Source organism: Anopheles arabiensis, chromosome X (assembly GCF_016920715.1).
Source record: "Anopheles arabiensis isolate DONGOLA chromosome X, AaraD3, whole genome shotgun sequence".
Classification (NCBI taxonomy): domain Eukaryota; kingdom Metazoa; phylum Arthropoda; class Insecta; order Diptera; family Culicidae; genus Anopheles; species Anopheles arabiensis.
The window spans coordinates 14,710,681-14,733,701 of record NC_053519.1 but is presented as its reverse complement, the minus strand read 5'-3'; the positions used below and the strand labels follow the sequence as shown (position 1 = coordinate 14,733,701).

The 23,021-nt window shown below is 47.2% G+C and overlaps 1 protein-coding gene across 6 annotated transcripts in view; it reads right to left on the bottom strand.

Moving 5' to 3' along the window:
- LOC120905807 (cadherin-86C) overlaps positions 1–23,021 on the bottom strand; it is a 114,572-nt gene that overhangs the window by 32,366 nt on the left and 59,185 nt on the right. The window contains exons 1-2 of one of the 6 annotated variants that reach the window (XM_040316975.1): positions 18,757–18,965; positions 17,368–17,435 (exon numbers count right to left, since the gene is read on the bottom strand). The exons of 4 other annotated variants lie outside the window; for them this stretch is intronic. The gene's annotated coding sequence lies outside the window, so the exon portion shown is untranslated. Of the gene's footprint in view, positions 1–17,367; positions 17,436–18,756; positions 18,966–23,021 lie in introns of those variants that run through there. One more of the 6 variants, XM_040316974.1, reaches the window with a different exon arrangement.

Here is a 23,021-nt window from a genome sequence, read left to right as displayed (position 1 = left end):
AGCACCCCCATAACCCGATCATTGCAGCGGTGGACAATTTTATGGTGACCATTTATTGCTTTACACACATGCACGCGGGCAGAGTTCGTGAGCGTCCGTATACGAACACATTTATGATCGTCTAAATCGATGTTATGAGTTTTTTTTTTTAATTTTCGCTTGCCGAAGATGCAACAGACAATTTTGTGCAAAACGGCAATAGCTTTGCTTCGCAACAAAAAAAAATAATTCAACGCTACTGCAAACAAACGAACCTCCCCCATCTACCCCACCCCCACCCATCATCGCCATCGCCCTGTGGCGGTTTTACGGCACTCTCGGGACGGTTTCGTTTCACGTTTCGTTTTCGTTTTTTGTTAATTTCGGTTTTAAACCTTTAAAGAGCCCCCGGTTTGAGATACGGAACGGAAAGGAAATGTCGAATTAGAAAGAATTAATTGCTTCACCCTACGGCGGCAAACGATGGCCATCAGCAGGACACGCGGTCCCGCGCCGAACCCGTCTGGCCCGTCCCGGCCACTCAAAACGGCGCAAAGAAATGGATACAACAAATTTCAACGAGCCCGTATGAGACGAACCCGGCCGGGGCGGCGAAGTAAAAAAACGCTTTATTTCTGTCATTCCAGGTACGGATTTGCTCAGTGTGTGTGTGTGTTTGTGTGTGTGTGGACGTATGTTTTGCATAGCCTTGGTGTTATTTTTTCTTTTTTTCTTCTGCCACCGCCAGCTCCTAATAAATGGTTTGCAACGTGGTCTGGGGGGGGGGGTCTGGGGTTGCTGGGAATGGCGGGATCGAGCGCATAATGGACCACCGCCCAATTCGGACGCCGGCACCATATAACACAGCCCGCGTTACCAGGACGTTATGCAATAAATGTCAAAACTGATTCAATAACGAAACGGCATCAGGGGAGCAACTGGCGGCGGCGGCCAGAAGGCACCGAGACGGCAAAAACGGTTTGTTTACCGTGTGTGCTGCTGATAGAAAGACACAAAGACACATTTGTATTAGGTTAGTTTTGTGTGCATGGGTGTATATGTGTGTGTGTGTGTGCATATTTTCTAAGCATTCCCTTTCGGGCCGCACCACAAAGTTCATGCAGTGCACGGCGCGAGAGAAAGGAAGGGGAAAGCGCGATATTTAAAACGAAAGACTTGAGCGCACAGAAGTCAAGTGACGAACCTTCGCTCATTTTTTTTTCTTCTTTCTGGCTTTTTTGCTTGCTTTCCATCGTGGCGGCTGAAATGTGGGGTTCAGTTTACACCTTCGTAAGGGTATAATAAATTGCATGCCAGCGGTATTTTCCCGCGTGCAGCGTTGGCGCGCAGGAGAGACCTCCGCTGAAATATAGTTATAGATTTCTTCCCCAACCAATCAAGCTGGCTAGGGGAGTGAGGAGGGGTGGGGGGGGTGGTTTACGCAGAGATAGGAGGCTGGAGATTAACGCTTGGTAAGGTGAAGGGTGTATAATTTTGGGGTGGTGTAAAAAAATTTGCACCATCATAAATCCTTTCCCGCGTGTCCCGAACCCAACCCCAAAATACGTCACAAAACGCAGTTCCATGTTTCGGCTTCCTTTTTTTTCTTGCTTTTAAGTTTTGTTTTGTTTTGTTTTTTTTTTGTTACCTGAACGGCACAGAGGTAAAGCACGGGGGCCGTTTGGTGGGAGAAGGTCTATCCTTACTCTCGTTTATTTTTATAACACGCGGTTGGTTTTTTTTTTTTTTTTTGAGGAGGCCGCGCTTGCGAAACGCACTCGATTCTAGGGCAAAGATAAGTCTCAAATTAAAGCCCGAGGGCGAGGTGCGGTTGCGTCTTGGCCCCTTGGCGCTGCACCTATCCGCCCGCCGTTCGCCAGATTGAACCGACCCGTACCACTCTTTCTTCCCCTGAGGGCAGGTTCGAAGAAACGGCAGACGGGTCTAATTTTGTGCAAAGTTTTACTGCCTGAGAAGGGGTTTTGCTGTTTCGTCTTTGTCGAGGTTTGCATAAATTTTGGAATGAGTGATAAAACTGTTCGAGCAACAACAAAAAGACAAACAAACGGGAGAGGAAACGTTTCCAGTGGCAACAAATCTAGACAGTTCCTTTTTTGAGTTTGAAAATACAGAAATCTATTCATTAAGAGTCGCAAGAACAAGTACAGACGATGTAGGAAAGTAATATTCATGTTAGATATCTCACAACGTTTTAAGAGACCAAATTTCATGCTGATATGTTTCAACTAGTACCCTGGCAGACTTTCAAGCTGTGCTCCCTCAGCTTTGCACGATTTGTCTCAAGTTTCCCCTAACGCTTCACTGTTCGATTTGCATAAATGCTCTAAAACGTTCCGTCGATTTTTATGTCCCTTGTGCAAATGTGTGATAAAATCAAGTAGAGAGCATAAAATCATGTAAATGTGGTGAGAGCCTGCCCGGCTGGCATCTCACCGGGATTATTTCACTCCCAAAGTATCCACTCATCACCTCGGCAGCGTTATTTTTTATCTCTTCTCTCTTCTGAGGACAACTTTGTAGTAGTAGTAGTAGTAGTAGTAGCAGCAATAGCCACGAGACCAACACAAAAAAGGGAAGAAAAGTGGAGGAGAAAAAAACACAACCCTCCTCGCTCATAAGTGTGACGGTAATTTATTCAAATCAACGCCACTCGCGATGGCACACGGCCCAAGGTGAAGCTGCTCGAGCTGAAGCGGCACCGAACAAAAACAAACCACAAACAACACTCCACAAACTCCGGCAGAACCCACCAAGGAGGCTAGAGCAGTGGGGTGGGCAACGAAAAACAACTACTCCCGAAACGGTAACATCTTCACACCTACCGTGTGGCCGCCGCTTTGCTCGCGGAGCACGGTGCTTCATTTGCATCGCTTTTCTATGATCGATTTCACGCCCCGAGTTCTCTCCCCTGTTGTGCCCTCGCAAGCCCCACACTTTTCCGAGATCAAATAAAGGAAAGGCAGATCGTAATCGTAAAGCCAGAAACCAGTTCCTGCCGCTCGCCCACACGGGGCCACTTTCCGCCGATTGGACGACCTTGATCAATTTATTACTAAAATGACGGTCCAATAGAGAGGGGTGGAGAGAGAGAGTGAGCGATGGGCTGCGTGACTTATTCCTGCTAAACGATCAGCCACCCCTTCCCTAATCTGGGTAGGTTTTTTTTATTTTCATGTGTGTGTGTGTGTGTGTGTGTGTTGTTCACGGTGCAAATGCAAAACAAATGCTGGCGCTGCGAGCGCGACGAACATGTGTGCGATTATCATAAATTAAAAAAAGCCCTCCGATGCTCGGTGGGGCGTGTGCCACCACCATCAGCAAGGGGATGTGGTTGGAAATGAATAAATGAGCAGTTTTCTTGTCTTTTCCCTCTATTTCGTTCGATTCTCCGCAAGCGGGGAGAGCGGGTGGAACATATATTTGTTCGATAAACATTTTATTTACGGCAGCATTTTTGTGCTGCGTCCGTTTCCCAAGCTTTTGTTCACCGGGGAGGGGGGGAGGGATTGTTTGTATTTATTTTTGTTGAAGGATTACGTCACAGCTGGGTGCGACAGTTTTGGAATCAAATATTGTTTCTAAGCCTTTAGGCAGCTCTCAAGTGCAGCTAAATTTAATAAACACCTATTTGGGGAAAAGGAAAACAAACAGGGGAAACACTAACAAAACCGTCATGCTGCGGAGCTTTGGACGATTAAAGAGATTGTGTTCATGTTTTAATTTCCACCCCTTTCGTGTGTAATTAGCTTTAGCTGAAGCGAAGAAAAAGAGAGAGAGAAAAACAGAACAGAGTCTAAAGATTAGCTCATGTGCGAGATTTGTAATTAAACTGCGCTTACACGCTTTGCGGACAAACATTACAGCAGAAGCGCCTATCATTCACCCTGCCCGGCTCTCCACGCATATTTGCAGCCTGATGCTGTTTAATTTTGCTGCACGGAAGCATGAGTTGGCGGAATTTTCGCCACCAAGCACGAGCAAGGTGTCGTTGTTTTTTTTTTTGTTTTTAATTTCAATTTTCGTTCTTAAAGGGGAGGCAAGCGGCTAACCCAGTTCAGCCGAGGCTCAAAGCGTGACTGGGCGAAAGAGAGGAAACAACAAAAAAAACAGCCACGTCTCACATTGTAGCGAATAACAACATTTTTATGCTCGCCCACGCGCTCACCTACGCCGGACACGATGGGTGAACAAAATGAGCTAAAAGATCACGTTAATCGATCCATTAGGTTCGGCCCGCGGGCTGTGCGAGATAGAGGCGGCCGATTATTTACATAACAGCAAAAAACCACCGTGTCACACACACACACACACACACACACACACACACACACACACACACACACACACACACACACACACACACACACACAAACTGATTAAGGACGCTTTGACGCCTGTACTTCCTAGTTCCGTGTCGAGCGAGCTTGAGCTGCGACAAGCATGATGCGGCTTATTAAGAGCACATAAACACCAGCAAGAAGCTGACCATTGGCTTTACTCACTGTAATGGGAACAAAGTGATTTTCCTGTAGAAAATAACACACCGCAGAAGTAGTTAAAAAAAAAAAACAAATAAAAAGAACCAAACCACCACAAATGAATTTAGTCCGGAAAGGCCGGCTGGCACGGTTCCCTCGCTGCGAAATGAAAACCATTAATAAAACAAACCAACGCCGAAAACTGACCGGGCGGGAAATGGCCATTGAAAAGCTAACGATTGCCCATCATTAGAAGCGAGCGCTCATTCTGCGCGGGCGTCATTACCGCCTGGAACATGATCGAATCCTTGACCCACTAGCGACTCCAGAAGCGTTGCACCAAAATTCGGTGGCCCGCGTGGCCGATTCCTAATGACCGTGTGTTTTTGTCCTCCCCCACTACACGATACCGCACCGCGGGGCATGCGGAAGAACCACTGCCCGAGCGGAAGTCGTTCGTTTCACAGCACACCGGCTTGCTCAAAAAACTCAAGCGGTGAAACATCCTGCGACCTGACCTCGATTTGGCCGAAAACACGGCGGACATGCCTTCGGCCGACCCATCCTTGTGCAGCGGCGCGTGTAAGTGCAGGTCAGGAGCGTGGGTCCTTTATGTAACCCACTTTCAATGGGCCTCGGCGCACCGAAAAATGACCCAAACGGGGACAGCAGTGCGCCCCCAATGCAGGGTTGCAGGAAAACAAACACACCAGGCACGGTCCCGGGCAAGCAATTTAGATGTAGATTTGCTCCGTGCTTTAAATTGTACAGTTTCATTTTGAGAGTTTTTGTAGTTATTGGCTTTTTGTTTTTGTATTTCCCCACAAGACAGCAAACAAACGTTCTAAAGCGCATTCACGTGCGAATGGTTAAATCGCACGCAATCCCACCATGGCACTGGAGATAGTGGCGGTGGAAGATCAGGCAGGCAGTCTTTCACCGCACCCGAATATCGGTCGGACCATCTTTTCAACTCGCTATCGAGATAATGGCGCGATTGACCTTTGTGGCGACCGATGTGGTTTTTCGGGGGCTGCAACCATTTGGACCGTAAGCCAGCTTGACCGACACACTGGCCAATTGAGAGGCAATCGGTTTGGAAGGACAAAGCCATACTTGCGCCAAGGCTGGAGAGCAAGGTGCACTTCAACCGCACTTCCTTGGCGGTAATGAAAGTGGTGCACATGATAGTTAAGCCACTTAAGGTAGTTCGGTTTTTTTTTTGTGTTTTTCAGGGTAATTGCAGCAGATTCAATGTGCGTCCTTGTTGGTTTTATTTTGAGATCTCTTCTAACGCTGTTACTTTTTGTCTGGCTTGGTGCGATCTGTAAAGTTTTTATAATTATATTTTTTTAAATACCCAAAAGATGCATAGATACGTGAAAGTAATGTAAGTAATGGTAAAAATATGTATAGAGAATAAAGTAAAACAAAAGACTACAAAAATATATAGATAAGAAAGTAAAACAAAAGACTACAAAAATATACAGAAGAGGAAGTAGAATAATAGACTAAAAAACTATATATAGAGAAGAAAGTAAAACAAAAGACTTAGACTATAAATATATAGAGAAGAAAGTAAAACAAAAATTTTAAATGAAAGGAATAAATTACACCAAATAACAACAAAATTGATAGAATAACGTAGAAAATCGAAATTTAAAAGAACAGCAAACTAAAACAGGCAATTAATATTCATTTTAGATGTATTTGTAACGTTTATTTGTTCTAAGGTTTGTTGTATATTGCTTGATTCTGTTTTTTTTAATTTATTTATTTTTCGTTTCTTTTGCTTAAATATTGTTTTCCTTCTCTTCATCTGTTATCTTTTCATTGCCTGTTTTTGTTTGTTGTTCTTTTAAATTTAGATTTTCGACGTAGTTCTATCATTTTTGTTATTTGTTGTAATTTATTCTTTTCATTTTACTTTTTTGGTTTACTTTCTTCTCTATATATTTATAGTCTTAGTCTTTTGTTTTACTTTCTTCTCTATATTTGTACCATTACTTATATTACTTTCGCGTATCTATGCATATTTTTGGTATTTAAAAAAATATTTAAAAACAAAAAACACACAACTACAAAACAACTCTTCCCATCACCGCCTAGACGTGGCCCATCGAGACATGCGTGCATAAAAACTGATCATAAAATTAAGACAAATAAAACATCGCATAGCCCCTAATAAGCGCCACTCGCTTGACGCGCCGTCCAGCACAAGACGCTGATCTACATTACCTGCCACCGAGTGCCACCCACCCGAACACATCTCCCTCCCCGACCTTCAACTGCATATTAAACGTACCGGGCTTGTATGCATTTTTCGAATGCGCCGAGCCTCATTTGAATGCATAAAATAGCGAGCGGCGTCGTTATTTTTCCACCTTTAATCGCCTGGCGCCAGCCGGCTCTCGACAAACGATGACAACACGCTGTCACACACACACACACGCACGCGCTTATATTCATGAGAGAGCACCCTGTAGGGTAAAAACCTTGATCTTAAGGTGCCCCTTCATCTCCGCAAGCAGTGCCGCAATAAATAAGACCCAACAACGACCCGGCTGTTTAATAATAGTAGCCGCCCTGTCAGCTATGCGAGTAATTACGGATTCGATCCGTAGCAATTCCGCGCACTTGGAGCCACTTGGAGGCGGCGAGGGGGTTGATAGAGCGACAACACGAACAAAAAAAAGCATCTGGCAAGGGGGGGGGGGCGCAATTATGAGAAGGGGGCGAGAAAAAAAACCCGCTTTCATAGCGATGCAGGTGGGATGTTTTGCTTTTGAGCAAGTATTAGACGCATACTTTTGTGTCGCCTCACTGGAGTCTTAACAACAGCAAAAAACAACACGCAATAATCAAATTTTATCACACACATCATACACAGATAGACACCACAAAAAAAGGCACAACATGATGCTTCTCTCTCACACACACACTCTCTCGTTCTGCCTCTTTGCAGAGGTCAAGGGTGGGAAGTTTGTTAGCCGAACGGTGGCTAGCAATTGCCGAAGACAAATATGCGTAATTGTGTTCGATTGTTTCAGGGTCAAGCGAAGTGAACAAATGGAGTGTAAACACCGCACCGTTCCTCCCCCCGGCAAGCCGTTAGATGAAGGGTTTGAAAGGACCGCAATAAACAAAGCAAAAACCACACGCAAGAAAGCAGTTTGGAGATTGATTGGTTGGGAAACAAAATTAAAACGATCCTCGCGCCCAAAGAGGATGGGAAGATAATCAAGCGCTGCTGGCAGGTTGGCCTGTACCGAGCTCAAAATAATCCCGATGCCTAGCCTAATCCTTGTCCGAATTGCTTCGAGAAAGACTGTTCAACCACCTTTCGGCACCTCGATGCGGGTTTTTTTTCTCTTCCCTTTTTGTGTTCTCCGGACTTTGTCAAACGCGTTTGAGTGTGTTGCCAAAAAAACTGGCCGTTCTTCGCTCTATTCCGCTCGCCGTTCTATTCTTTTTTCTTCCACCGGGGAGGAGGGGGAGGGTATGGCTTAAGATTTTGGAATTTAGCTCCCCTGTCCTGCCTTCTGCAAACACTGCACAGACTCACGTCAGCGAGCCGAGCCGAGCCAAATCAGCAGCAACACGCGCAGGTGAAGGTCGATCGAGGCCGTCGCCGTCGCCATCGGTGAATGTTTATCTTGCCGAGCCCGCCCGAGCCCCGAGGCGTCTGCCCCTTCGCCCGTCGGTGCGTTGGGCCAAACCACTTAGCCGAACGGCACGCCGAAGCGAAAGGCCACTGGTGCGGGTCGGTCGGTTGCATGTGGGCGAAAAGCATCACGCCCCTGCGCAGCCCTGCCAGATCGTGTGCGGACGACGATGGGGACGGTGGGTGACATTGATTTCCATATTCTTGGCGCGCGAGCAGTGCCGCGCTACGAGCACGGCAGGCTACCTGCTGGAATGGGGGTGGAGTGAGGGAGACAAGCGTTTTAAAAACGCATCGGAAAGGGCTTAAGTGCGTGCGTTTTTTTGCAGTGGATTTAAACATGTTTTGTTTCAATTGTAGCTTTATTGCAACTTCATGAAACATGCAGATTTGTTTTTTTTACGTAATTTAATTTTAATTTATATTGTAATAACTGAACTTTTTTCCTCTTTTTCCTCTTTTTTATCGAGTCTCAGTCATTCAAAAAAAGCCAACAAAGCATTTTCCCTTAATCGGCTCGCCTTCTGCTCAGTTCTACTCTCCCGCCGAACAAGCAAGCGACGAACCCCCGATAAAAACCCGAAAACCGATAAACTATTTCCCGCTGTTTGTTGGGCGTTATCATATCATCGTTTCAACACCCGTTAGCTTACCAACATGCACAACGCGAGGCGCTCCGAAAACCACAAAAAAGGTGCCGTCATCGATCGGGGGCCCCCCTATTATAATAATCATTTCCGATCGGATGACATTTCGCGTGTGAGACTGCACGCGGCACCCCGAAATAGTGCGATCCGTGAGCCGTGATAAAACCATCACCCCTGTGTGGTGCTTGTTGCTTCTTTTTTTGGAGATATTCGCCCTTTGCTCGATGAGTTTCTGTTGTGCTTTTTTTTTTTTTTTGAGGGAGCTTTGTTTGAAATCAGTATTTTAATTCGTACTGCTCTCCCGCCGTGTTCATCCGACAGACGGGGTGTCGATTTGTCAAATCGGTTCGCCCTGGCCGCTGGGGGAGCATCGCGTCGACAGCTCCTAGGTCGCCGTGATAATGATGCAAGGTGAGCGGAGAAAAAAAAGGAGGGAAGAAGAAAAACACCCCAAAACGCTTCCGTCGAGCGTTTCAAAGTTTTGGAGTGAATGCAGCAAAGAGGGGGTTTGCGCAACAGCACACTGCCTTCCTTCCAAAATGCGACCTTTTCGCTTCCTCGTCCGGGACCTTTTATCGGGGTCCGTCCTTGTTTGAATAATGCACACCAGCCAGGGAAGGGAAAATGCAGCGCTGATGGTGCTGTACGTTTGATATTTTCCCAAAATCAAATGTATGTATGTGTGTGTGTGTTAGTGGTTTGTGTTTATGCATACACTTATGCTCCCCAGCGTGGGAGGGGAGCAGCTTCAACCCGACTGGCATTTGATCTAATTGGATCGGAATGAACGTGAGCGCGAGTGCGCACGCGTGACGGCCGTATAAGCATATGGGCGCATAATTCATCAAGCACGACCTCGGCCTCTCGCGAGCCAAGCTTCAGGCTGCAAGCGCTTCGAGCGTGTAGGCTGGGAAACGAAGAATAGGATGGCTGCTAATGGTGGTGGTGGTGGTGGTGCACTTTTTATGATAAATGATTAATTATTAACACATTCGGTTCCGACTTTGAGTGGGAAGACGTGAGTTTTGGGTTCGATGCAGCCTTTTGGATCATAGCCGGGAATGGAAATTGTTTGCCTAGTAACAAACTAAAGCCTGAAAGAATTATTTGTAACACATTTATAAGACAAATATGCAATGAAATCTCTCTAAGGTAAACCTGGGCGAAACTTGAGTGAAGCCTGAGTTGAGTCTTCAATAATTCGATCTCCATGAACCCGATTCAAGATCTCAATGGTGCAATCAAGAAGAACAAGAAAAAAAGATGCGTTAGGTACAAGTAATAACAAGAACCTACCAAGACCTGATCAGTCTTGTTAGATGCGTGCGCACTGGCAACCCAATATCAACCAATGACACGAAAATTGCAGACCCCGTGTCACCAGCCCGAAATTGCTCACTCAATTTCTTACCGCACCGTGTGTGTGTGTGTGTATGCGGCTGAACAAAGTGGCAATTTGCGGTGCCGATTGACCGATCGAACGAGGGCGCTCCCCCCAAAATGATGAGCAACGGGGTCGGCCGGGCCCGCTCACTGAATGATGGGGATGTGTCAAATTAAGGTGCTGCCCGAACCCGATTACAATCACAGACAGCGAGCAAATAGTGGCCGCATATTAACTTTCTATCTGACGTAACCTTCTCAAAATCCAGCCGGGCAGTAGCAGCAGCAGTAAAAAAAACCGAAACCATGAGCAGGCCTGTTACGGGGAGCGGGAGGGAGCTACCTAATTTCCTGTCGTTAAATGATCACCGACTTCAAAACCAATCCAGTTGCGAGAGGCTCATGCCTCAAAGAGTTTGCCAAAAGCAGAGCGCACCGAGCGGTTTTTAATCATCGGCGCGAGATGGCGCTAGGGGAAATTGGGACCTATTCGGACTGTGCTGCAACCATGCGGCCTCTCCAGTTTGGGATTTTAATGAGGCTCTAGACACACACGCACACATGCAGCATCCGGCTGGGTTGAGAGATGTTGGGTGCGCGAATATTTGCCTCGCCAGACAGACCTCAGCAAAAGCCCCAGCAGCCATTTGACACATAACCATTCCCTGCATTCTTGTCGCTTCAATCAATAGTGTATTGGTGTGGACAGCACTTCTGCTCGGGGAGTTCGTTCTTTGCCGTCTTCGCTACGGGATCCGCCGGGTAAGCGAGGGACTTTATTCCCCAATGACCTTTGGAGTGTGCTCGAGCCAATCGGGTTCGATGAACTGGCAGTGGCGAATGTCTCAGTTTATCTTTATGGATTTGAATGAACAAGACCCCAATAAACGTCGGCTCTTGCAAAGGAAGGATTGCAGCAACAAGTCAGAGGTTTTGATTTCAACTCGGCTTTGAAAATTGTATTCTTTACGTAACCTGCACTATAGCTAGTTCTGTAATCGAAATAACTTTGTAAACTAACCACTCCAAATCAACCATTTTGCAACACACCCAGCAAGCAGAGAGGCTGTTGAAAGGGATATGTTTTAAGCGCATCTTCACAGAGCGTATAGACTAGGCTCCAGCTGAAGCTCCTGTTGGTCTGAAATTAGCATTTAGGAAAGCGTTAAGCGTTCTCTGCCATAAGTAGCTGTCCGTCAAACGCGACTCCACATGCAGGCTCCCCAAACTCACACAGAAGAATAAAAAAACCTCGAAGGCAAATCATCGCCCCAGGCTGTGAGGGGTTAATCGGGAGCGGCTCAACACTGCTGCTGCTGCTCGTGCTTATGCATAATTTTTCAAAAACATTCGCTCGCCCCACCAGGAGCAGCTTTTGGTTTTGATATTTGCAACATTCATCGCCGAGGCCTGGAAGGTGAATATGGAGGCGAGCGGTGCTGTTTGTGCGGATATGTATATTCTAAGCAGGCAGGCTCCAAATACCTTTTAAAAAAAAAACGACCCGTTTGTGCTGCAGTTTTTCGAAACCATCGCCGCAAACATCTTCACCACTTTGGGCCGGCCACTTTAGGCAGCGATAATTTATTCCTTCCGCTTTGCCGAGGCACTCCAAGCTGGAAGCCCTTAGTGTTCTTTACCAGTGTGTCGTCGCTTTTCTTCAGCGGAATATGAAAAACGCTTCGGAAGGTTTGCAGCGGAGAGGAAAAGCTCCAATACCACTCCGCGCTACGAAAATGAGTTTCCTCTTCTGGTTCAAATTTCCATTTCTATGGCAATCAACGGCAAAGACGCAACACTCAACTGTCTTCCCCCCATTAGCGGAGGTCAGTCAACCTTTGCCCTGCCCCATCGCCCTGCACGCCGGTACTTCAGGCAGGGAAGGTTCCGAAAAGGTTCTTTATGAGTTTCTTGACTCAGCGGGTTCGATCTTCAGCGCCCATCAGCAGCACCCCTGCCTAAACGATTCTCTCTGTGTCTCGTTCTTCGGGGGCCGGGCTGTGCCTTTTGAGGTCAGTTATAGGGTGAGCAAAACAAAAAAAATCCGTGCAACTACTGGCGCGTGTGCTTCCTTCTATTGGAGCCCGGCGCTTACGAAAACCCTCATGCAGGCTTATCGATATTTTATTCGCAAAGCGCTAGTTGCCTGAGCCGGTTGAAATAGCTAGTTTTATTATTTGTTTTCGTCACGCACAGTCTTTAGTTTTTTGGCAGGAAAAGCGACTGTTTTTCTCTGGGCACGTCTTTATTAACGCAGGTGAAAGCCGAGGCAACTGTGTCGTTAATTACAGCTGAAAATGAAATTAATTTGCCATGAAAATACGAAACAAACGCGTCAGCGAGCGGCTGATGGGCGATTTGGCAAAAACGATAGTGTCACGGGTTTATCGCACCGCAACAAGCTTGAAACATTTTGCTGTTGAAAAATGAAACCGAAATGAAATATTTAAGCCACTTTACAATACCATCTCTCCACCTACAGGTTTCAAACCAGCTGCTGTGCTGAAGCACCTTTCAAACAGTGGCGTAGATTGTTCCCTCGGAATCAGGTGGTACACCGCCGTTCCATTCGATTAGCTCGAAAAGATTAGACACCCCGCCAGACAGGCAGGCAGGCAGATAGCGCTACCTGATTCGCCCATTAGGGTGGGAGAATTTATTGTCCCAACGCTCTAACCGTCCGGTTTTGAAAATGTCTTAGCGCACCGGCAACAGAACAAAAGAGCAACCTGTGACGGAGTTAAGCGGGAAATAGGGGGGAAACAATCAAAGATACACTCCGGACATGTCACTGGACCTTATCAGCCTCCCCAAAGACTTGACTACCGGGTGGTTTTTAAATCCCATTAGGCACTACTTTGTCTCAACACGCTCGATGAAAGTTCAGGTGCAGGGAAGTTCAGCGTCATCGCGCAGAGCTTGAAAGACAGATACTCCAAGGCAGCTGAACACTTCTGTAAAAGCGTGTGTCCCCTTCTCAAGAGGCCCCAACGTGATTCCCACCGATGATTGTCTTTTGTTATTTGGTTGACAACGCACAGTGGTGCAGCGTTCTGAATGCGATGCGGAAGTACACACGCACACTTGAGAGTGCGCGATTCTCATCTTCATATGCCGTGCATCATATGTGTGCCTTCCACTCTTCATCATCGCCGAATGCCACACCACTGGCGGCGGCTGCTGGTTGTACCGCGTTGATTGTGATCTTGACCGTTTGATGAACTGTGAGAGACTTTGAGAAAGAACGACACCATCTTAAGAATGACGCGTCGTAGTTTGACGGAGAAAGAAACTGCAGCCGTGCGCAAAGGCAGGTTTGGAGGAGTTGACACACCATCATCTTGAACAAGTATCTGCTTGAGGTAGAAAACACAACGTGCGGAATATGACGCGAACATGAGAGCGAGAGATCGTGATTGAATGACATGAGAAGAATGCGCACAAAGCTAAGAGAAATGATAAATCTCACACTACCACACCGCCAGAACAGCCTCCTTTGTTGTTTGGGTAGGAACGAGATTTTGTCCTCGTGCTACTCACTGCTAGACCACCGTTTTATCGATACGGTCACATTAGCTCGTTGATTGAGACATGCTAATAGACCATAAAAAAACGGCAATTATGGAAAGAGGAGATAACCACTGATTCCATTACATGGGCGGTAAAAGATACAGCGGTGCAATACGTTCATGATTACAATCACAACCAGTGATGTCTCTGTTCGGCCTTGTTCGAGCGTCAACGGGTATAAAATTATCCATCAACTGAAGCCACTAATCGAGACATTCCTTCAACGGATGGGGACGGATTTAACTCACTTCCTTGACTCTCTCTCTCACCGCTGTCTCGCCTTTGAATCATATGTTAATTATTTTTATTGCTACCGCAGCTCCACCTAGGCGAGTAAGTATCCTTCCCAGGTCGTAAAACAGAATACGTTCTCCCTCGTTACGTGATGACAGCTTACCGAGCTCTGCACCTACCCACTCCCACACCAACACACCTGGGCTGGGCAGTTCATCGCTACTCCTCATCGTAAGGGATTTATCCGCATCATAAAGCGTCACGCCAGTATAGAAACAAACACACCATCCTCCTGGTTGCACCTTACGGCGTGCCCGTTGCCAGTGCACTCGTCACGTTCGTGTAATTGCGCGAGAAGGGTGGCTATGGCAATAAAACGGTTAACATATTCCACGGTAGTGTGCGTAAACCTGGCGCTACTGGACACCGTCTGCTTGGCGTGGGAACTCGATTGGGAACCAAAAATTGTTCTCAAGTGTTAAGGCAAAAAAAAAATTATGTCCACGGATTTTTGCAAAATCTCCTCAAAACAGGACACAAACTTAATTCTGGGCAAAGGCCACGGGTATCCGTTTTATATGTGTATGTGTTTATCTATTCTGTCAATTAATCTTCGTCAAACGCTCCCTCGTAGCTCACTCAGGCCAAGTCCGGAAACAGATGTTTTAAGTCCGCCAAGTGTCGTGATGATTAATTTTGCAAGGTGTCGGGAAGTTGATGGTTTTTGTTCACCAGTTCGGCTTCTAGGCTAAGCGCAATTTGATGGATTTTAGAGTTTTTTTTTCCTTTTTATTAAATGACAAAGCTCAACACGTTTTAAAGGATACCATTGTGCATAGTATCGATTCCTAGGGGCTTAATATCATCCTGTTTTCTTCAGACCAGTGACCATAACATCCAATCCTAGTGAACACACATGGGACGAGGTACGGCTCGTAGCACAACGGCAGATAATCACTCGTTAACCTTCCATCAGCACCACGGCCAAGCAGGACGCTTCACTGATCACCCAAGAGTATCGATGGCTCCTAGAATGGGCAATCCTAGAATGTCCAACACACGCTAGGCCCTTTTTTCCCTCTCTATCGCTCTGCCCTTTCTGAAGCGTGTAAGCACGGCGGCAGTTTGCGCCGGGACCGAACAAATCGCCAACCGCACATAAAGCAAAATAAATGACAAACGGCCGCGCGGGTGGCTTGGCAGGGTGAGCCGAGATTTATGACAGTCGTTCTCACCCTGTTCCACCACCCCCCCCCCCCCTGTTGCGGTTCGGTTTTGCGTGGCGCTCGGGCGGACACGAAGACGAAGGTCTTGGGCCCACGCTCGGCTGCTTAAAGGTTAGAGATTAGCGGACTGTCCCGGAGCGGAGAAGACGCTTCGCTCCAAAAGGAAGCGGGCGGGCGCGGAAGGGGTTCTTTCTAAACCAAAACCGGTACGACTCGCTTGCCCGTACCGTGTGGTTTTTCCTCTGCTTCTCTTAAGCACATTGCCGATGTCGGGTCGGGATTTCCAAAGATTTTCAAACCCCGAATTTCCCAGTCCCCGATCCGGCGCGGCGGTCCAGCCACGTCCAGCCTGCACGCGAAATCTAGTGCACCGAAGTCGGGTTGCGAGGCGGTGGTGCACCCAAGGTGTACCGGCGCACCGTGCATAAGGTCAACCGGGTGTGGGTGTGGTGCCGGGGTGACGATCCGTGACCAACCACGACTGGCACTGTACCCGGGGATGAAGTAGGAGGAGGAAGAATAGAGACAGGGGAAGTGCAATAGGTTAGTCACGACTCTTTGGCTCCAGTCCCGGAAGCAAAATGGGTCCACTGGGGCGTTTCTGTTTTGTCGTTGCAACAGGCCAGCCTCAATCGAACGCTGGATCGATTGGCTCGGCCAAGCTGGTGAGCGAACGGGAGGGGAAGGAGAAGAGTGGGGAAAGAGCAGTAGCCAAAGCGGTGGACGGAACGATGGGCCAGGCGCAAAGAAAACATGGGAAAAATAGTTTATAGTCCGCATTAGGGCGAGTAACACGAGACGTCCGCCCGTTCGCAATTGGGGAGGGCAGTCTGCGCCGGAGACAATGTGGTTAAAACGGTTAAGGCATTGGAGACGACCAGGGGGGGGGGGGGGGCAGCAGCATAGGTGGATAAGAGATGGAATTGGGTTTCAGGTACACATGTGGATGTGGAAGAACCATCTGCGCTGTTACGAAATAGTTCGAGGTTCCGAAAATTGGAACACTCGCTGGGACGGTGGAATCTGAGAATCTAGGACGCTTCATTGATGGCCGAATGGAAACTGATCACGCTGTTCGAGGTTCCCATAGCTCTTGTAAAGTAATGTCGCTTGTCAGATATACGTATCTGCATGCCAGAGCATCGTCGTAGTTCATCGTTTTCTTCAAGAACGCAACCAGAGCTATATCAATCTTCATCTTTCCGGACTAGTGAGGTATTGATGCTGACACCTGTCAAAATACTTTTGTTATATTCACCACTAACACTCAGAGTAATTCATTTAACACTCATTTCGTGTGATGTAATGTTTTGTGAGATTCTGTTAAAGCAAGATGCACATAACCTTAAATTGATGCCATTAGTTCACTTTGGTTCTGTCCTGTATACCACTCTTGGTACATTTCTTGATCTTTCTTTATCTCTCTCTCTCTCTCTCTCTGTCGCTCTCTCTCTCTCTCTCTTTCTCTCTCTCTCTCTCTCTCCTCATATACTCCGCTACGTAACCAAAGCATGGGAAAAATGTGTCACCGTACGGCCGACAAGTGCGTGCACTGCTCATACCAGTTCGGGCCCGTCAAATCGCCAACGATGACAAGCGGTGCAGCTTATCTGCGCAAGAGCTACGCGGCGGTTCCATTTCGTCGCACATATCACCCCAACCCCATAGCAGGAAGGGAGGGAGTGGATATTGGGGCAACGCGAAATGGACCGGCGTCGTTTCACAAGTTACGCCAATTCTCACGCCACCGAGCATGTTACAGGCCGTGCTGTGCGCGCACACGGTGGAATCTGCGGAATCTCCAGTGCAGCAAACGACAACTGGCACTCGTCATTGCGCACACAGCGCTTGGACAACGGTCGTAATGTGGCAAAAAAACAAGAGACCAAGAAAAGCACAACCGGAAGCTCACAAGTGCGGCCCAGCAGCTCCGGTGGCGAATCGATTAGAGCGCAGCTTTGGCATTACCTGCCGTTGGCCCATCTCGGTAACAGGTTCGTCGCTTCGCGCGTGTTACTCGCATTCGAGAATGACCCAGTTATTTTTTTGTTGCGTGCGTGTCAGATGGTGTAACCGGTGGTTTGGTTGGCAGCGTACTTAATGCGGCTACTATTTAACAGAAACCATCTTAAATGTGTTGTATTCTGATCGTTTCGTTACCTTACCCGATCCAAGGGGAGAAGTGTGACGTGTGTCCAAGCTGGCAAGAGGTGTGATGGAGTTCTCTGCTTACCTGTAGAACATGAAATAAAAACAAAGATTGGAGCATTAGATTAGACCTTAGCGTTGTACTTGTAATGAGAAAACTCATTCATAATGTTTTGTTTGGGCGAATATGGGTAAATGTTCAGGGATTTCAAACTTATATCGTTTTCCAAAATTTGTGGGATATTTTGAAAACAAATTTGTGGGACATTTCCGAACATGACAAACACGTCCAGTAAACTTCAAGTATCTTGTTCTAGAAATAGATGGGATACATTAAGGTTCTTGAGTAAAAACTTCTAGCGATACTTTGAATGTAATTTCTTACTGCAATAATGCTCTAAGTCACCTTTAATCACCATATAAACATATAACATTGGCCAAGACGTAGTTAAGCCACTCATGGATTTCTGATGCCTATAGACGTCTATGAAGCTTTGAACCTATGACAGCCATGTTGTTTGGTTGTACGACTTTACCACGAGAAACCCTTGAAGGTTCCAGCTAAAAATGCAACAATTAAAACGTTTCTTCAACAGGTTCACCTAGTTCTAATTACATATGTCAAGAACTCTGGAACATCTTCCGTATGAATTGCTAAAATGTACTTCTGCTCTGTTCTTGCATTGGAAATGACTAAGAGAGCTTTCCAGAACGAAGACCTTGGTTCCTGGTGCTCAAGAAGTAAGCTTAGCAACAATCTGTTTTTAATGTCCTGGAAAAACATGTAGAGCAAAAAAACGAGCTAAAGATGCAATCAATGCCATTACCAGCGGCCCAGCCGAACCCGAACGCTCTCGCTAATGACTTTCCCAAGGATTGCATCTGCCTTGGAGGCGATTTAATTGTCAGGTAACAACGGCGAGTAAAAAAACAACATAACCTCTCCACAGAACCTTAACACGCACGACGAGATAAGCCGTTTTTAAGCTCAAATCAGGATAATCACCCAGCAAACTGTCCGTGTCCTGGCACAAATGGAGAAAAAAAAACCACAACTCCCGTGAGAAATTATCGGCTAGCGGTTACGTGGCGGTAAGAAAAGACGAACTGTTATTTGCCGTTTCGGCTCCGGCCGTACAAATTAGAGGGCAAACACGGTGGACCTCCCCCTGAAGGGTGATTGCCCACGAGCCCTGGAGCAGTCGCTCGAGGGAGCGATGGGACCGGTTCGCCAATTTTTGTTTGTCATTCTTGGCACTCGCGCTCGACCACACGGGGCCCTACGCGGGTTGATGGATGTCTATGGTTGATGGAGCGCTCGCGTTGGCTGATTGGTTGCTGATTGAACGTGTTGCGATGGGAAAACCGCACAGCAATGGTGCAGTTTCCATAACGGCGGGGCGTACCTGCGCGCTGTATTCGATCACACCTATCACAAAACCCACTACACATAATCGTCGCGACTGGATGGCACACTGATTTCTTGCAGCAAAACTGTCCCCCGAACGACAAAGGCGAAACTATTGTTCCACCGCGAGCGCGATTAAATCGATTGGCCGGCGCACACGATCCATCGACTGGCAGTAATCGTGCGCAACTGAACTTTCCTACGCCGTGCGTGCTAACTTTTAATAGTGCAATCCTTGCGAATTCGCTGCCGCTGCCACGCAACACGGACGTTCGTCCCCTTTTAATAAGCAGCTCGTAACGTTTAATTGATCCACCCCGATCGGCACCGGCCGGGGTCGGGTTATAGATTTTATTTCCCCCATTGCTCACACGCGCATGCCAATCTGCATCCTCCATTTGGTAAATATTGCGGCAAACCGGCGTAATCTCATTAATCGGTCGTAAAAACAGAACCGATCGGTGTTGCCTGTACAGGCGGTACCTGGCGTATCTAGTTTACAAGGGGGAAAAAAGCGCCGCCGTAAGTAAATATATGCAAATAAAGTACGGCAGAGGAAAAAGAGCAGCACCAAACAGCAGACACACAGCAGAATGCACCTCGAGAATCAAGTCAGAGAAGAAGAAGATTAACAACAACAACAAAAACGGTCAGCATCAGCAGCATCCTTGTATTTCCAGCCTTTTCATAGGTCACGGTTGTGGGACGCGCAGAGCGAGTGTGCATGAAGGATGAAGGCAGCAAGATCCAGCAATGCATGCGAGACAGGCGGGCTTGCAGGCAGGTGTTGCCAATTGGGTCGTAAAATTCTTATCCTCTAGTTTTACGATCGTTGTTTTTTAACCGCCGGCAGGGAAATTTTTGTCATTCTGATACGTAAGCACAAGGAGAATGGGGAGGGAAGGCGTGGTAGGGGTTCGTTTATCAAGTTATAGTTCAAAACGGCACATTAATCTAGACGAGTTATGGAAAGTCGTAAAAAGTTCGAAGTCTAAACGGCAAAGTTAAAGCCTTTGTGATGTCGCACTGAACACGGGTGCATCATTGGCAGGCCTTGCAAAAAGCTCCCAAAGTATATAACACGAGTATTATATCAATGAGGATTATGGATGACATTAGCAATTAGAGTAATCATTGGAAAATAAAAGAACCTAACAAAGATATAAAAAGAATAGATAAAACGAGATAAAACGAAGATATTAAAAACGAAATAAAATATGAAAACTCAGCAAAAGCAATTAAATATGACATTGATGATACAAGAAGAAAAAAAATAGCTCTAAATACGATTAAAAACAAGAAATTAAGCAACCGATAAAATACAATAATAAACACGAACAGAGGGATAGTAATAATAAAATACTTATCCGTCGAAATCCGGAACACTCAACACAGATGTGTCAGATGAACAAAAAACAAGAAAACAACATCGCAAGAAAATAAGATGTAAAAGTCGAATCGGAGCAATAAAACGACCAGTAAAACCAATTGCTGAATAAATTACATTTGCTCTTTAGCAGCTCAGAATAGTGTTCAATTAATATTCTGAACCTATAAACCAGAGCGCGAATAAAAGCAAACCGCTCCGAAACACTTTAGTGCACTGCATCTAGCCTCTATTTGATAGCCTCGATCCACATGCGCACAGTTTTACGTCGCTCTGCACACGTAAATTCTATTTGCAGACACTTTTTTAATTGTTCGCCGGACAGTGCAAACCCTCCTGGAACGCACACGCGCGGAGGGGTGGTGGCTCGTAATATCGCATTATCTACCATTAGACAGCCCCTGAGCCGTAGCGTATCGTGTAAACCTAATTTGTACCTACATACACACGTTTCTCCGCCTCCCCTTTCCTCCACTACGGGCTACGGTGATTAGCCACATTCCGAGACGGATTAGGTGGCCGCGTGTCCGCGTGTCCGCGTGTCCTTTACCGCCTGCCGGCTGCGCAACCCGATACGCCGCGACCGAACGACACCAGATTAGACCACATTTCTCCTCACCTTCGACACCACACACGGGCTCACATGGGGCATGCATGTGTATGTGCCAAGAAGCCAGAAAATGTATGCGCACACCTTTACGCACCTCCACACCTCGGCCAAATTAATACGCTTCGTGTAATAAAGATTCGAAATGGGTACCCACAGCGCACCAGGGTCGGCTTAGCGTCGGTGACATTTCCAGACGGCTGCGAGCGGCGTGGAGGATTGGCGAGCGGATTGCTCACTACGGGGTGCCGCTTATTAGTGATAGATGTTTGATTTATAGCCCACATGCCGGATGCGGTGCTGATGATAGGCTCGTTTCAAACAGAGAAAATTTATGAGCAGAACCGACTGGGGATTTACAACAATTATGATTGCACGTTAATCGTTTTGATCGGTGCCTTCGGTTAGAACAAGAAAATTCCTGCAATCTTTTTACCGCTCCAAAGTTTAACATCACTTTTGCGTTTGGCAAAGCGAATAAATTCTTCATCCCCAAAAAAAAAAAAAAAAACAAGAAAAAGTCATGAGGATGTGGCAGTAAACGCACCAAAAACAAAATGCACACTCGCTCGCCGATGCGTCCGGACGACCTTCCTTCGGAGGACCGGTTTCGATTTTTATTTCGGCCCGTATCGCTCCAAATTTGGCACTGGGCCCGAAGTTCCAGTTTTCTTTTCGTATATGGTTTGCGCCTCCTTTTTGCGCCACATTTTCAAGGCTAACACGACAAAACTGGATGCACCCGGGGGGCGAGGAGAGAGCGCGGAGAGAGTGAGAAAGAGTTTCGGAATGATTGTTTTTTTTTGTTATTTGCCCGATTGAGCTCACGTTGTGGGGCTGCGAGTAAGGTGAGATACACTTTCTTGAAGATTCCTAGTGAAATATTCTTCTTTTCGAGGCTCAAATGCGTCTTGGGCTAGAAAGTAATTAGACAACACACTCACACACACACACGTACCCACAGATACTTTGCACGAAATAATTCCTGGAGAGCAGCATTCCATTGCACGTTCTTTTGCATTTCTGGTGCCATGACTAGGATGCGAGCGACATTGTGCGGTTTTTTAATCATTTGCTTTACCTTAAAAATGCTGTCTTTCGAAATGAACGTATTATGTTACGACAGGGAAACAGCAGTTCTTTCGAACCAATTCCAGAACAGCTGGGGAAAAAGCGGAAGAGGTCACCGGATCGATGTCAACTGGCCGCAGAGCGATCGCCGAAGCACTCTGTGAAGGTTTGCGTGGGACCAACAGCCAACAAGGGGCAAAGGATACATTACGTCTCGAAGCCACCAAACTGCCGAAACACAAAGGCAGCGGATGACAAGGTTGATGTACTCACGGTACTGTGGGAAACATTTTTTTTCGGACGTATACGAAACACAACACAGCTCCCCGGCTGGTTGTTGCTGCGGAGCCGCCGAGGGGCGTTTTGGCACAGGATACACGGTCGTGCGCCCGGTTTCTTCCGACTCGCTGTCGTTGCACGGCAACGAAAATCACTTTCTCTTCGTGCTTTGAATTTATTTCGATGACGCCCTTCACCCTGTGGCACGACGCCGAAGGAACGCATCGCCGACGAGCAGGAGAAACAAAGGGGAAAAAGCAGTGCGCGCGCTCCCCCCCCCCAGTGCATGATGAGATAATTTGGCGTGGGCCACAGAGTGACGAATTAATTTCTATCAACCGCGCGCTTGCCACTTTCATGCCCAGATGTGCAATGCTCGATCGATTTGTTTCAATCCATCGGCTGTTGTGTTGCTTTTAGTTTGCTTTTTTTCACCCCTTACCCCCCCATCGACGATTAATTTCAAACAAGATCGATCTTTAGGACGCGCTGCAGCGGTTTGTGTCGGGTCGTGCTTACCAGGCTGGTGTGGGAAAAGGGGGAGAATAGCAGTCGCGTTTTTATTTCATTTCGAAAACAGCTACACTGCGCCCCGTCCCGCTGGACTCACAGATGCATTCGCTGGTGCGAACATCTCCCGCCGACGCAAACGCTCGGCTGGCTCGTGCAGTGTGTGTGTGGGGTTTTACTTTTTGTTGCTTTGCTCTCTTCCCTTCGTCGTTTTGATTGATGACGAACGACAGCACCGACGAACCGGCTCGTGATCGTGATCTGGATGCAAATTTTCGCCCAGCAAGGGTCGGGGTCGGGGGTTTCGGGTTCGGCTTCCCCGCCCCCCTGTCGATCGACTTTCGAAAACGGGGACCCACGGGTGCGTTCACCTTACTGGGCACATCTTCATCTGCGAGCCGAGACCGAG